Here is an 11,831-nt window from a genome sequence, read left to right as displayed (position 1 = left end):
CTTCTGTCGTAAATTCTATTATCGCCGGGACGCAATCTGTGAAATTCTCATGATGCCGACTATTACTCAGTCCCTAGTTCATGTTTGGTTTATCTTGTTCATCAGTCCATGCTGATTTCTTATTACTCTAGGGTCTAACTTTTCCTTTTTGGTAGTCTCGTTGGAGTGACGAATTTATTTCTCGAAATGAGGATATCACTTTATGGCCTATACTCCTTTGTTGTCTCAAGGCCTATCACCTCTTGTCTTTTCCTTCACTCGACTATAGACTCTGTAATACTATCATCTTTTTTGATCTACCGTTGTCATCCATGTATCACATCTTACTCATAATGCTTCATTAACTCTCTTCTTATTTCCCGCTAACATTTATGTCTATCACTTTATTCTGAAACTCAAACAAGACATTCTTTTGCTTTTAGCTCCCCTTGCTGCATCTACCGGCCCATCGGGTTGCCTAACATTCTTTCTCTACTAGGGACGAGAGTCACACTAAGATAATATTTATCCCTTCCAGGCTTCCAATACCTATCTTTGTAGTACTCATATCTAGCTGTACTATTTTAGAGTGCACCATTTGGGTGTCTCACAAGGAGATCTATTAGCACCTTTGCAATATCCTTCGGAAATGTCAACTACACTAACAATCCATCCACCATTTTGGGTTACTCTAACCCCAGCCGGATCCTAATATCCTATCCTTTACTTAAACTACACATGTTATCCCCCAATAGGGTATAACTGAGATGGGTGTGGCCAATTCTACATATATCTGTTACTATTGAAGGTAAGTCACAATGCTGATATTTTTCTGCCGGAGTTGAAAATACCGATAATCTTCATTAACTGGGTACCTCGTACCCTTCTCATCTTGCTCCTTTTACTTGTTGGAGCTTATATCTATATTATAAATCTCTCATTGCTTTCCACCATAGAGGTGGATAGACATTCTTGCCTTAAGGCTCCTTATCAAGAAGCTTACACGTAAGGTACACACATGTTCTGCTGAAGACCTCACATTTATCCATTATAGGAATGATGCAAACTCGAAATCCTCTAACTCAACTCTTCCACAATTATATCTCTTACCAACCATCTTTTTGGATGTAGGTATCATCGTATTATGAATAAGATAGAGTTTAGGTAATTGAGTTCTTACAACTGAGCTCTACCACACGATCTAGAGTAAGAAGAAAGAGTGATAGTCTTAAATGCCCTATAGCCTTCTGCTTATAAGTATGGTGCACAACACACCCATGAACAAGACTCTACTAGACACGACTTGTAGACTCCCTATGACAGAACTGCTCTGATACCACTTTTGACATGACCCGAACTGATGGGCCGCGACGGGCACCCGGTATATTACTCAACTGAGTACCAACATAACGTATCTTTTTGTATCATACTATCATAGATAACTGAGCCAGAGAGGCTGCCGTGAGATAGGTAGAATACAATATGTAATACCAATTTATACATAAGACATATGAGCCTCTAAGACCAAAATAACCACTCGTACACTGAACATAGGCCGATAAGGCCATACAATCCTTTACGTACATGACATCTGTCTACAAGCCTTTAAGAATACATAATTGTCATAAAGGTCGGAAGAGAGCCCCGCCATACCAAACAATACACATCTAAATCATACTGACCAAACAAGCAACTCCGGAGCAAATGAAGTGCGCCAACATATTCCGCTGAGCTGATCACCTACTTGGAGGACTCTCGACCTGTCTATCGAGACCTTCGGGCATGAAACATAGCATCCCCAGGAAAAAGGGACGTTAGTATAGATAATGTACTGAGTATTAAAGGAATAAAAATTAGTAAATAATAGACATGAGAGAAACATGGAGTAAAAGACTCAACATGTAAGTGTGCATAGCTTTGTGAATCATTTCATTTTTATAATGTCATGCATATACGTATAAATGTCATACCATGCCTAGGTATATGCGTTCATAACATTATCAAGCCTCTGAGGGCATCCCATCATATTATTTCAGCCACTGTGGGCAAATCATCAACGTATACCAGCTGATTAGGTGGTGGTTCGTATATAACGCCGTAACCTTTTCCCATATCCCATATACATATAATATACGCGTATATAATGCTATCTTGTCATGGGTCAATGTATTTATATAAATGCCTGAAATGCATAAGAAATACGATAATAAGATTTCTCGGAATGTCATAAAAATAATATGCCTGCCGGATAAACTTTATCAAATACGTATTTTTCTGAGACCCATTAACAGAAAATATAATAATAATTCACACGGGGAATCAAGAATATAGACACCCCTAGTATTTCTATGAATTGAGACATTTATGAAAGTTGAGTATTTTGCTCGTTCCATTTATATCATTTGGACCATGCAAAAAGAAAGAAGGGATAGCCTTAACATACCTGAACCGATTCTCTTGACAATTTCTTTAACATCGTTGATTGCGACAACACATAACGGCAGATCAAAGTAGGGAAAGATCCGTATGATATTCTTGAGGAAGATAGCATTGTACTGCCTTAAAATCGCAAATCTCACGCTTTATCGTATTATAAAGTTTCAAACGAGCTATTTGAGCTTCATCCATTAGCAAGCTTAGCATCCAACGTTGCTGGTCTAATTCACGTCCATAATGATGCAAAATAAGGTAGTAATCATATCCAACTCCTAGGAGATTAAATCTTCTCCATGTAAAATATGTTTTTCCCACTTGGTAAAATATATAGCAATTATTTTTTATAGGCTTAAAGGCAATCTTTCAACTATGTTAGAAAGGGTGTAAAACACAACAGAAACTATCTACCTTAGGATTGTGTAAATTAATCATACATATGAAAGTACATTAGAAACCCAACCAAGGTAATTCCAAAAATTCTTACGTGTAAACAAGGCATCTTATGTCTTGTGACTTATAATGATATTGGTACCACTTTGGCTTAGTTTAATACCATATGGCAGCCCCAAAAATATTCTTATCCACTTAATACCATAATTATCCCCATAATTTCCTAATTAATTAGGTAATATCCCATTATCCAAAAATTAAGAAATATCTCAACTTTCTTAAAATACTACTCACTTTCAACATACCTTGTACACCTTACTATCATGGCCATGTGGTACCTTGTATGGTACTAGTCCATAAATATCGGATATTATAGCTTGGGCTGTATTTTATCGGAAAATGTCAAACTTTGACGAATTTCCTTTTCTTCGATTTTCTTACCCTTTCTCCTTCACGAATTTACTCATCACGTATTTGAAATAGCATAATGCTTATAATTTCAATATAACCTCATTCCCGAATTCACGTCGATTAACTTACGCTGAAATTTTAACGTACAAAAATGCGGGATGTAACATTTCATTTTTGAGCCTTCATCAATTTATTTATGGCATACTTTCACGTACGAAAATATGGGGTGCAACATCATTCCCCACTTTGGAACATTCTTCCTCGAATGTTGACTGATGCACTTATCATTCTCATAACCCACAGCTCTTGCGAATACTTTAGTACTCCTCTTGCCATCTAGGCAACTGTTCTGTGAATGAATCCCAAACGCCAGGGCATTCCCCCTTTTTGGACTCTTTCTCATACCACGGCTCGTGGTCGGAATCATTCCAATCTTGTAACTGTTGCCATCTTTTATCATGCGGCCTGTACGACTCTGACTTTGTAAGTGCGCCTATGCGACTCTTCTCTCCTTTTTCCTCCAGCTTTTAGCCAATCCCTAGGCCTCATTTTGTGAACATATACAGAGCTTAATAAGATGTCCCTCTGGGCATCTATAAGTACAATGAAGTTCTTCGCTCGATATTTTGTCGAACATACGAATATTGCCATATCTCATTTCGTACTTTGTAACTTCTATCCATCCATTATTTATTTACATCAATGTTGATCTACAATCTACCACTGATATCTTGAAACTTCTTACGTAAAACATTTCCACTAAGGCTTACGTTGCATCGAGGAATATTCGAAGTGATTTTCCTGATCCACTTAGCGGCAATACTGTACTTCAATAACTGTACTTTATAGCATCCCAATGTGATTCACTTACGCGGGTATTTTAATCCTGTACAATTCATGAAATCCCTTCAAATCATCACTCAATCGAAGGTCCAAACGTCATCCTTCATTTATCACAAGTATACCCTTATTTTACCATCAGGCAACATTCTATCTCTTTTAAATGCTATTAGTCTTAGACTCCTTTGAGTTCATTCAGGCTATACTGAGCTTTCTATAACTTAGAAAAACCATTTACTCTCTTGTTTTCATGGGCTTAATCCTAAGGACTTATCCATTTTCATCACCTTATCACTCTCCCTTTCTTATCCTTACTCCTGTCTTTCTAAAACCTTGTCGGTTTATCATACTTTAGCGCTCAACCTACACATATCTAGTTCTACTACTCACAACCTTCTTTTAACTTGCTTGCACCATCGATTTCCTTGTGTAATTTTGGAACATCAAGCGAGATATCAAATCGTCTCAAACTCTTCTTTACTCTCTTAACTAGGCTTCTCGGTACCTAGAAACCATAGGCTGGAAGATATATGCCACCGACAACGTCGCTATCATTCCTGGATACTTAAGGACACGGTTCATCACAGTGATGCCAATGAGGTCACTATTGGAGATGATAGTGTATTACAGATGCAGGCTATGCTATGTGTACCTAATGTTGATGGTCTGCGTGAGTTGATTCTCCAGGAGGCTCACAGTTCGCGGTACTCCTTTCATCCAAGTGCCGCGAAGATGTATCAGGACTTGAGGCAGCACTATTGGTGGAGGAGGATGAAGAAGGACACAGTGGAGTATGTAGCTCAATGCCTAAATTGTCAGCAGGTGAAGTATGAACATCAACGACCAGGTGGATTACTTCAGAAGTTAGAGATTCTAGAGTGGAAATGGGAGCGAATTACTATGGATTTCGTTGTTAGGCTTCCACGGACTTAGAGGAAGTTTGGTGCAGTTTGGGTGGATGTGGATAGATCGACCAAGTCAGCTCATTTCATTCCTGTGGTTACTACCTACTCTTCGGAGCAGTTGGCCCAGGTTTACATTTGCGAGATTGTCAAGCTTCATGGCGTACCCGTATCTATCATCTATGACTGGGGTACACAGTTTACATCATGGTTCTGGAGAGCCGTACAGCGTGAGTTGGGTACTCGTGTGGAGTAGAGTACGACATTTCACCCTTAGACGGACGGACAGTCCAACGTACTATTCAGATATTGGAGGATATGTTTCGTGTGCGTGTGATGGATTTTAGGGTTGCTTGTGATCAGTTCTTTCCACTTGCGGAGTTTGCCTACAACAAAAGTTATCAGTCGAGCATTCAGATGGCGCCATATGAGGATTTGTATTGTAGACGGTGCCAGTCTCTAGTGGGTTGATTCGAGTCGGGCGAGGTTAGGCTATTGGGTACAGACTTGGTTCAGGATACTTTGGAAAAGGTTAATTGATTCTGGATCAAATTCATACAGCCCAATCCAGATAGAAGAGTTATGCATATCGGATGGTTCGCGACTTTGCATTCATTGTTGGGGAGCGGGTCTTGCTCCGGGTTTTGCCCATGAAGGGTGTTCTAAGGTTCGGGAAGAAGGGCAAGTTGAGCCCTAGGTATATCGGGCCTTTTGAGATTCTTGAGAGGGTTGGAGAGATGGCTTACAAACTTGCACTACCACCTAGTCTCTCTGCAGTTCATCCAGTATTCCATGTTTCTATGCTCCGAAAGTATCACAGCGATCCGTCACATGTGTTAGACTTCAGCTCAGTTCAGTTGGACAAGGATCTATCTTATGTTGAGGAGCCAGTGGACATTTTGGACAGGTAGGTTCAAAAGTTGAGGTCGAAGAATATTGCGTCAGTGAAGGTGCAGTTGAGGGTTCATCTGGTCAAGGAGGTGACTTGGGAGACCGAGCAGGATATGCGCAGCTGTTATCCTCATCTTTTCTCCACTTCAGGTATGTCTCTATACTCGTTCGAGGATGAACGTTTGTTTTAAGAGGGGGGATGTAACGACCCGATCGGTCATTTCGAGAGTATTAGCCCCGAACCCCTATTTATTTCTTCCTCTACTTCATTTTGTGGTTATGTAACTTGTCGGGAGGATTTGTTTTGGTTTCGGAGTGAAATGGGACACATAGTCCTTAAAATGGAAGTTTAAGTCGTAGGAATCGACCATAGTTTAATTTGAATGAAGACGACCCCAGAATGGAGTTTTGACGGTTCCAATAGCTTCGTAGGGTGATTCTGGTGTTAGGAGCATGTTCGGATGTTGAATTGGAGGTCCGTAGGTTATTTTTGCGTCAATTGGCGAAAGTTGAAAAATTGAATATTTTTGAAAAGTTTGACCGGTAGTGGACTTTTTGATATCGGAGTCAGATTTTGATTCTGGAAGTTGGAGCAGGTCCGTAATGTCAATTATGACTTGTGTGCAAAATTTTAGGTCAATCGGACTCGATTTGATAGGTTTCGGCATCGAATGTAGAAGTTTGAAGTTTTAAAGTTCATTAGGATTGAATCGATGCGAAACTCATGTTTTTATCATTGTTTGATGTGATTTGAAGGCTCGACTAAGTTCATATGATGTTTTAGGACTTATTGGTAAGTTTGGTTGAGGTCCCGGGAGCCTCGGGTGGATTTCGGATGGTTAACGGATCAAATTTGGACTTGTGAGAATTGCTGAAGCCACCAGTTCTGGTGTAATCGCACCTGCGCAAGATTGACCGCAGGTGAGAGCCCGCAGAAGCGAGCAATTAGGCACAGATGCGGGGCTGGGGGACTTGGCCAGTGGTTGCAGATGCGACGTGAAGACCGCAGGAGCGGAGTCGCTTATGCGGAGGAATGAGCGCAGAAGCGGAAAGGCCTGGGAGGCCTGTTGGTCGCAGAAGCGGACTTGGTCCGCAGGAGCGGCTACGCAAAAGTGTTCCTTGGCCGCAGAAGCGAAAGAGCAGATGTGCGTTTGGGTCCTTAGAAGCGGACGTGCCCGAACTAAGTTAGAACCACACATGCGATGGAAATTCCGCAGGTGCGGAGCCGCAAATGCAGTTGTGGACTTGCAGAAGCGATTTCGCTGGGCAGAAAAGGGGCAATTCCGAGGGTTTATTTCATTCTACATTTTGGACATTTTGAATTCGGTCTAGGGCAAATTTTGAGAGCACTTTTGAGGGATTTCTTGAGGTAAGCCACTTGTGAACATTTTTATTGAATAATCTTGTTTCCCCATTGATTTTCCCACCTAGTTAGTGTGTAATTAAGGTAGAATTTGGCAGTTTGAGGCTACGGATTTGGAGAGTTTGATTTGAGGAATTGAGTGGCGATTTGGTGTCGGATTTTGGTAATTTGGGTATGGATGAACTCGTGGTCGAGTCGGCGTTCATAGTTTCTGACCTTTTTTCCTGATTCCTAGATGTGGTCTCGAGTCGACTCTTTGAGCCGAATTTTCGATTCTTTGCTAAAGTCGTAGATTTATTATTTAAATTAGTTTATCGTAGTTGTATTCATGATATGTAATTGGTTTTGGCTAGATTTGGGCCATTCGGAGTCGAAAAATCAAGGGAAAGGCATCCTTATTGATTGATTGAGCGAGATTTGAGGTAAGTGACTTGTCTAACCTTGTATGGGGGGAAATCCTCTTAGGATTTGGTACTTCTGTAACACTTTATGATACGTGAACGCCGTGTACGCGAGGTGACGAGTTCGTACACAAGCTAATTGTGGAAATTTCGGTTCTTGCGGAGTTGTCTTCTTTTAAATTCATTAACTGAGTTGACTTAGCATATGTAGTGATCATGTTTAGCCTTGTATCGTATGTCTACGTGGCTTAACTCTTACTTGAAATTTGTGCAACATGCTTAGCTGAATTACCTGTTTTCCTTGATTTGAATTAAATCTTTAACTGTAAGATTTCTTGCTGTAAATTCGTGTTTCCTTCGATTATCTGCTGCATATTTACTTTGGGACTACGAGGCGGTTCCTTGGGAGATCTCCCTATACTGCATATTTAATTTTGGGACTACGAGGCAGTTCCTCGGGAGATCCCCCTATACTGCATATTTACTTTGGGACTATGAGGTGTTTACTCGGGAGATCCCCCTGTATTGCATATTTATTTTGGGACTACGAGGTATTTACTCGGGATATCTCCCCTGTCTTGCATATTTACTTTGGGCCTACTAGACAATACCTCGGGAGATCCTCCTGTCGTGCATATTTACATTTGGGACTACGAGGCGGTACCTTGGGGAGTGCCCCCTATTGTTTACCTCTATTTACTGTGTCTGATATTGTCTGAAACTTCTTATTGTTTAAATTCGCAGTCATTTCAAAATATTATTATATCTGTGCCTTACTTTTCTTTTAAACCAGTAGGGCCCTGACCTGACCTCGTCACTACTCTATCGAAGTTAGGCTTGGCACTTACTGGGTACCGTTGTGGTGTACTCATACTACACTCTGCACATCCTTTTGTGCATATCCAGGTTCTTCCTACCAGGCCAGATACTAGTGAGCTGGACTGTACATGGGGACTTCAAGGTATATTTGCCAGCGTCCGCAGACCTCGGAGTCTCCCTCTATCATTATTATGTTGTTTCTCTTATTCCCTTTAGACTTTGATGTATAGAAACATTCAGTGTTTTCTCTTAGAAGCTTGTGACTTATTTCTACCGGGTTTTGGGAGTTATAATTATGGATTGCAGTTTTATATTTATTTATCATGTGTTGAGATTTGAGTTCAGTTTATTATTCAGTTATTCCACAAATTGTTAGGCTTACCTAGTCTTAGAGACAGTGCCATCACGACATTCCACAGAGGGAAATTGGGTTCGTGACAACACCATAAAAATTAAGAGCAATCAGGAACTCAAGATAGAAAGAATTCACTCACTCTTAGAAACAACATACATATGCCACAAAAGATACACCATAGACTTGCCCGTATTATACTACTCTACTAATGAGCTCATTTAGTCAAGGATCAAGTAGGAATGTCATTGGTTGTAATGTAAGCTGCAGGACGGGTAGGATACATTTAGATATAAGAGTGACTACACCTCCCTACGCACTTTAATACATACATTTCATTGTTCAAAACCCCACACTTATGTCAAACCAAAACTCCACCTTCACATCAATATACATTAATTCCTTACTTCTTTAAGCACAATTACATTAAGAGTTACCACTATCAAAGAATATTTTGCACAACAACACAACATTTGTTTTCTTTTCTCTTTTAATTCAAGTGGCTCTTACTTTTTCAATACAGTGCACCTTTCTCTTGATTTCATTAGTTCCATTCAAAAGCCAAACCAACCACCCCATACTTCAACTTTTAGAAAGTTCATAACAAATTCAAGTGCTCGTGAGAGGTACAAGGTTCAAATAGATGGTCAATTCAAACAAATGGGTAAGGCTTGTAATGTGGTTGCCAAAGAAATGGGATTACATGCTCAAAAGGGTTAAATAAGATACATAACAATTAGGTGGGTAAAAGCATATAACTAGCTCAACAAAGAAACGCCTATATCACTTCCAAGACAGAATAAAACTACTATATCGCTTTGCAAACACACGGGGCAAGTTCTAGACATCAAATGTAATGCAAAGAATAACACAAAACCTCACACACACATGGCACATAACTCACTCGGGATCAGACTCATCAAGACACTCTAGTCAAAGCAGTTAAGAAAAGTTAGGATCATACAATTTAAGGTACTTATACAAGAGTCTAAAACTGAGCCTAAGCGTCACAACTAAAGCACTTACTATTCTCAAGGCATAATAAAGTCAAGAGATATTGCTTCCAATTCAAATAATAGCACAAGATTTCTTACTCCTAACAAAAATACAAACTAACTACACCCGGTTCGAACAAAACCCTTGGAAAAAAACCGCGACACAAAGAAAAACCAAGGGAGAATTAGTACACTACCTAACAAAAGAAAATATTTTTGGTATTTTTCCTTCGACTTTAATCCCTCAAGAAACCCGTCGATGATATCCATCGTCGGAAAAAATCAAAATTTTAAATTTGTTTAATGTTTTTTTCAATATTTTCTATATACTACAACTGCTACAAAAAGAAACTAATATACATACAACATACAAATATCCCCCACCCCATACTTTAAGTTGTGGCATGTCCCCATGATACACAATTAAAAAGCATAAGATAAAGGAAACTTCCCTGATATCTAGTCAGGGTTTGAGTCGAAGTCGGGCTCCATTCCTCGCGCCCGAACTAATGTATACATCCATGCAGACAGCTTCTTCTCGGCCTTTTGGGGTACACCCCACACTTATCTTTATCACTCACCGGAGCCTTCTCTTTCGAGTTCTTCACTTTCCACTCAACACTTGCAGCTGGTTTCTTCTTTTTCACCCCGTTGCTACATTCATCTCAAAAGTCACAGTCTCCTCACCCACTCTAAGCATGAGTTATCTTTCATGTATATCTAAGACAGCTCTACCTATTTCTAAGAATGGTCTTCCTAGAATGAGGGGGACCTCCTTGTTCTCCTCCATTTTCACCACTATAAAATTTACAGGAAATACGAACTTATCTACCCGAACTAAGACATCTTCAACTATCCCCTTGGGTATTAGTGTCGCTTAGTCTGCCAACTGTAAAGATATTGGTGCTGACCTTATCTCTCCGATCTCATTCTTCATCTTCCTATAAATAGATAGAGGCAATAGATTAATTGAGGCACCAGAATCACATAAAGACTTATCAAAATTAAAAGTGCCTAAAGAGCAAGTTATAGTAAAACTCCCTGGATCTCCACACTTTTGTGGGAGTTTATTTTGCAAGATTGCACTGCAATGCTCTATGAGCTTGACCACTGAGGTCTCTTCTATCTTCCTCTCCTTTGTCAGGATCTCCTTCAAGAATTTGGCATAAGCTAGCATCCGTGAGAGCACTTCTGTGAATGGAAAGTTTACATTAACCTAGTTCAACATGTCCAGAAATCTCTCAAACTGCTTGCCCAACTTTTCTCTATATAGCTTTTGAGGTAAAGGTAAAGCAGGCATATGCTTGCTCTCTTCAGGATCCTCCCTTCTCAAATTCTATTCCTCTTTCTTTTTCTCAGCTTTCATCGGGCCTTTCTTCTTCTTGTCATCATCACTTTTCAGTTGCTCCCCACTTTCTATTTCAAGTCTTACCTCTTTTTGGATTGGGGTGAGATCTTTCAACACTTGCCCACTTCTTAAAGTTACAACATTCACTATTTCTTTGGTATTTCTTTTTGTATCAGCGGGAAAAGTACCTGGAACTCTCTCAGATAATATTGTTGCAATATGTCCCACTTGCTTCTCTAGATTTCGAATTGATGCCCCTTGTACTTCAAATCTTTCATCAGTTTTCACAATAAAGGCTTTCATGAGATCTTCTAGACCAGGCTGATTGGGCTGTTGAAGCTGAAAGTGTTACCTCGAATGGTTCACAAAACCAGGAGCTCCTTGTCCCTGAAATCTGGGGTTGTTTTGTTACCATGCATTTGCAGTACCCCCAAGTGAACTCCATGAAAAATCGGGGTGCTTCTGACCCATTGCATTAAAGTTGTAATTTCCCAAGAATTCTCTTCCTTAGTTGAGGCTTGCCACTCATGAGTAGGGTATCCTCTTCCACATATATCACAAACTGCGTGAGGCTCATTTTGTATCGAGGATAAGGTTAACTTTCATATTTCTTTAGCCATAACATCAAGCTATACCTGCACGAATGTATTAGCATCAACTTGGTGAACACCAGTTGATCTTCTTCTTTCAGCACTCTCAGAGGG

Source organism: Nicotiana tomentosiformis, chromosome 2 (assembly GCF_000390325.3).
Source record: "Nicotiana tomentosiformis chromosome 2, ASM39032v3, whole genome shotgun sequence".
In the NCBI taxonomy this organism is placed as follows: domain Eukaryota; kingdom Viridiplantae; phylum Streptophyta; class Magnoliopsida; order Solanales; family Solanaceae; genus Nicotiana; species Nicotiana tomentosiformis.
This window is presented reverse-complemented; position numbering follows the sequence as displayed.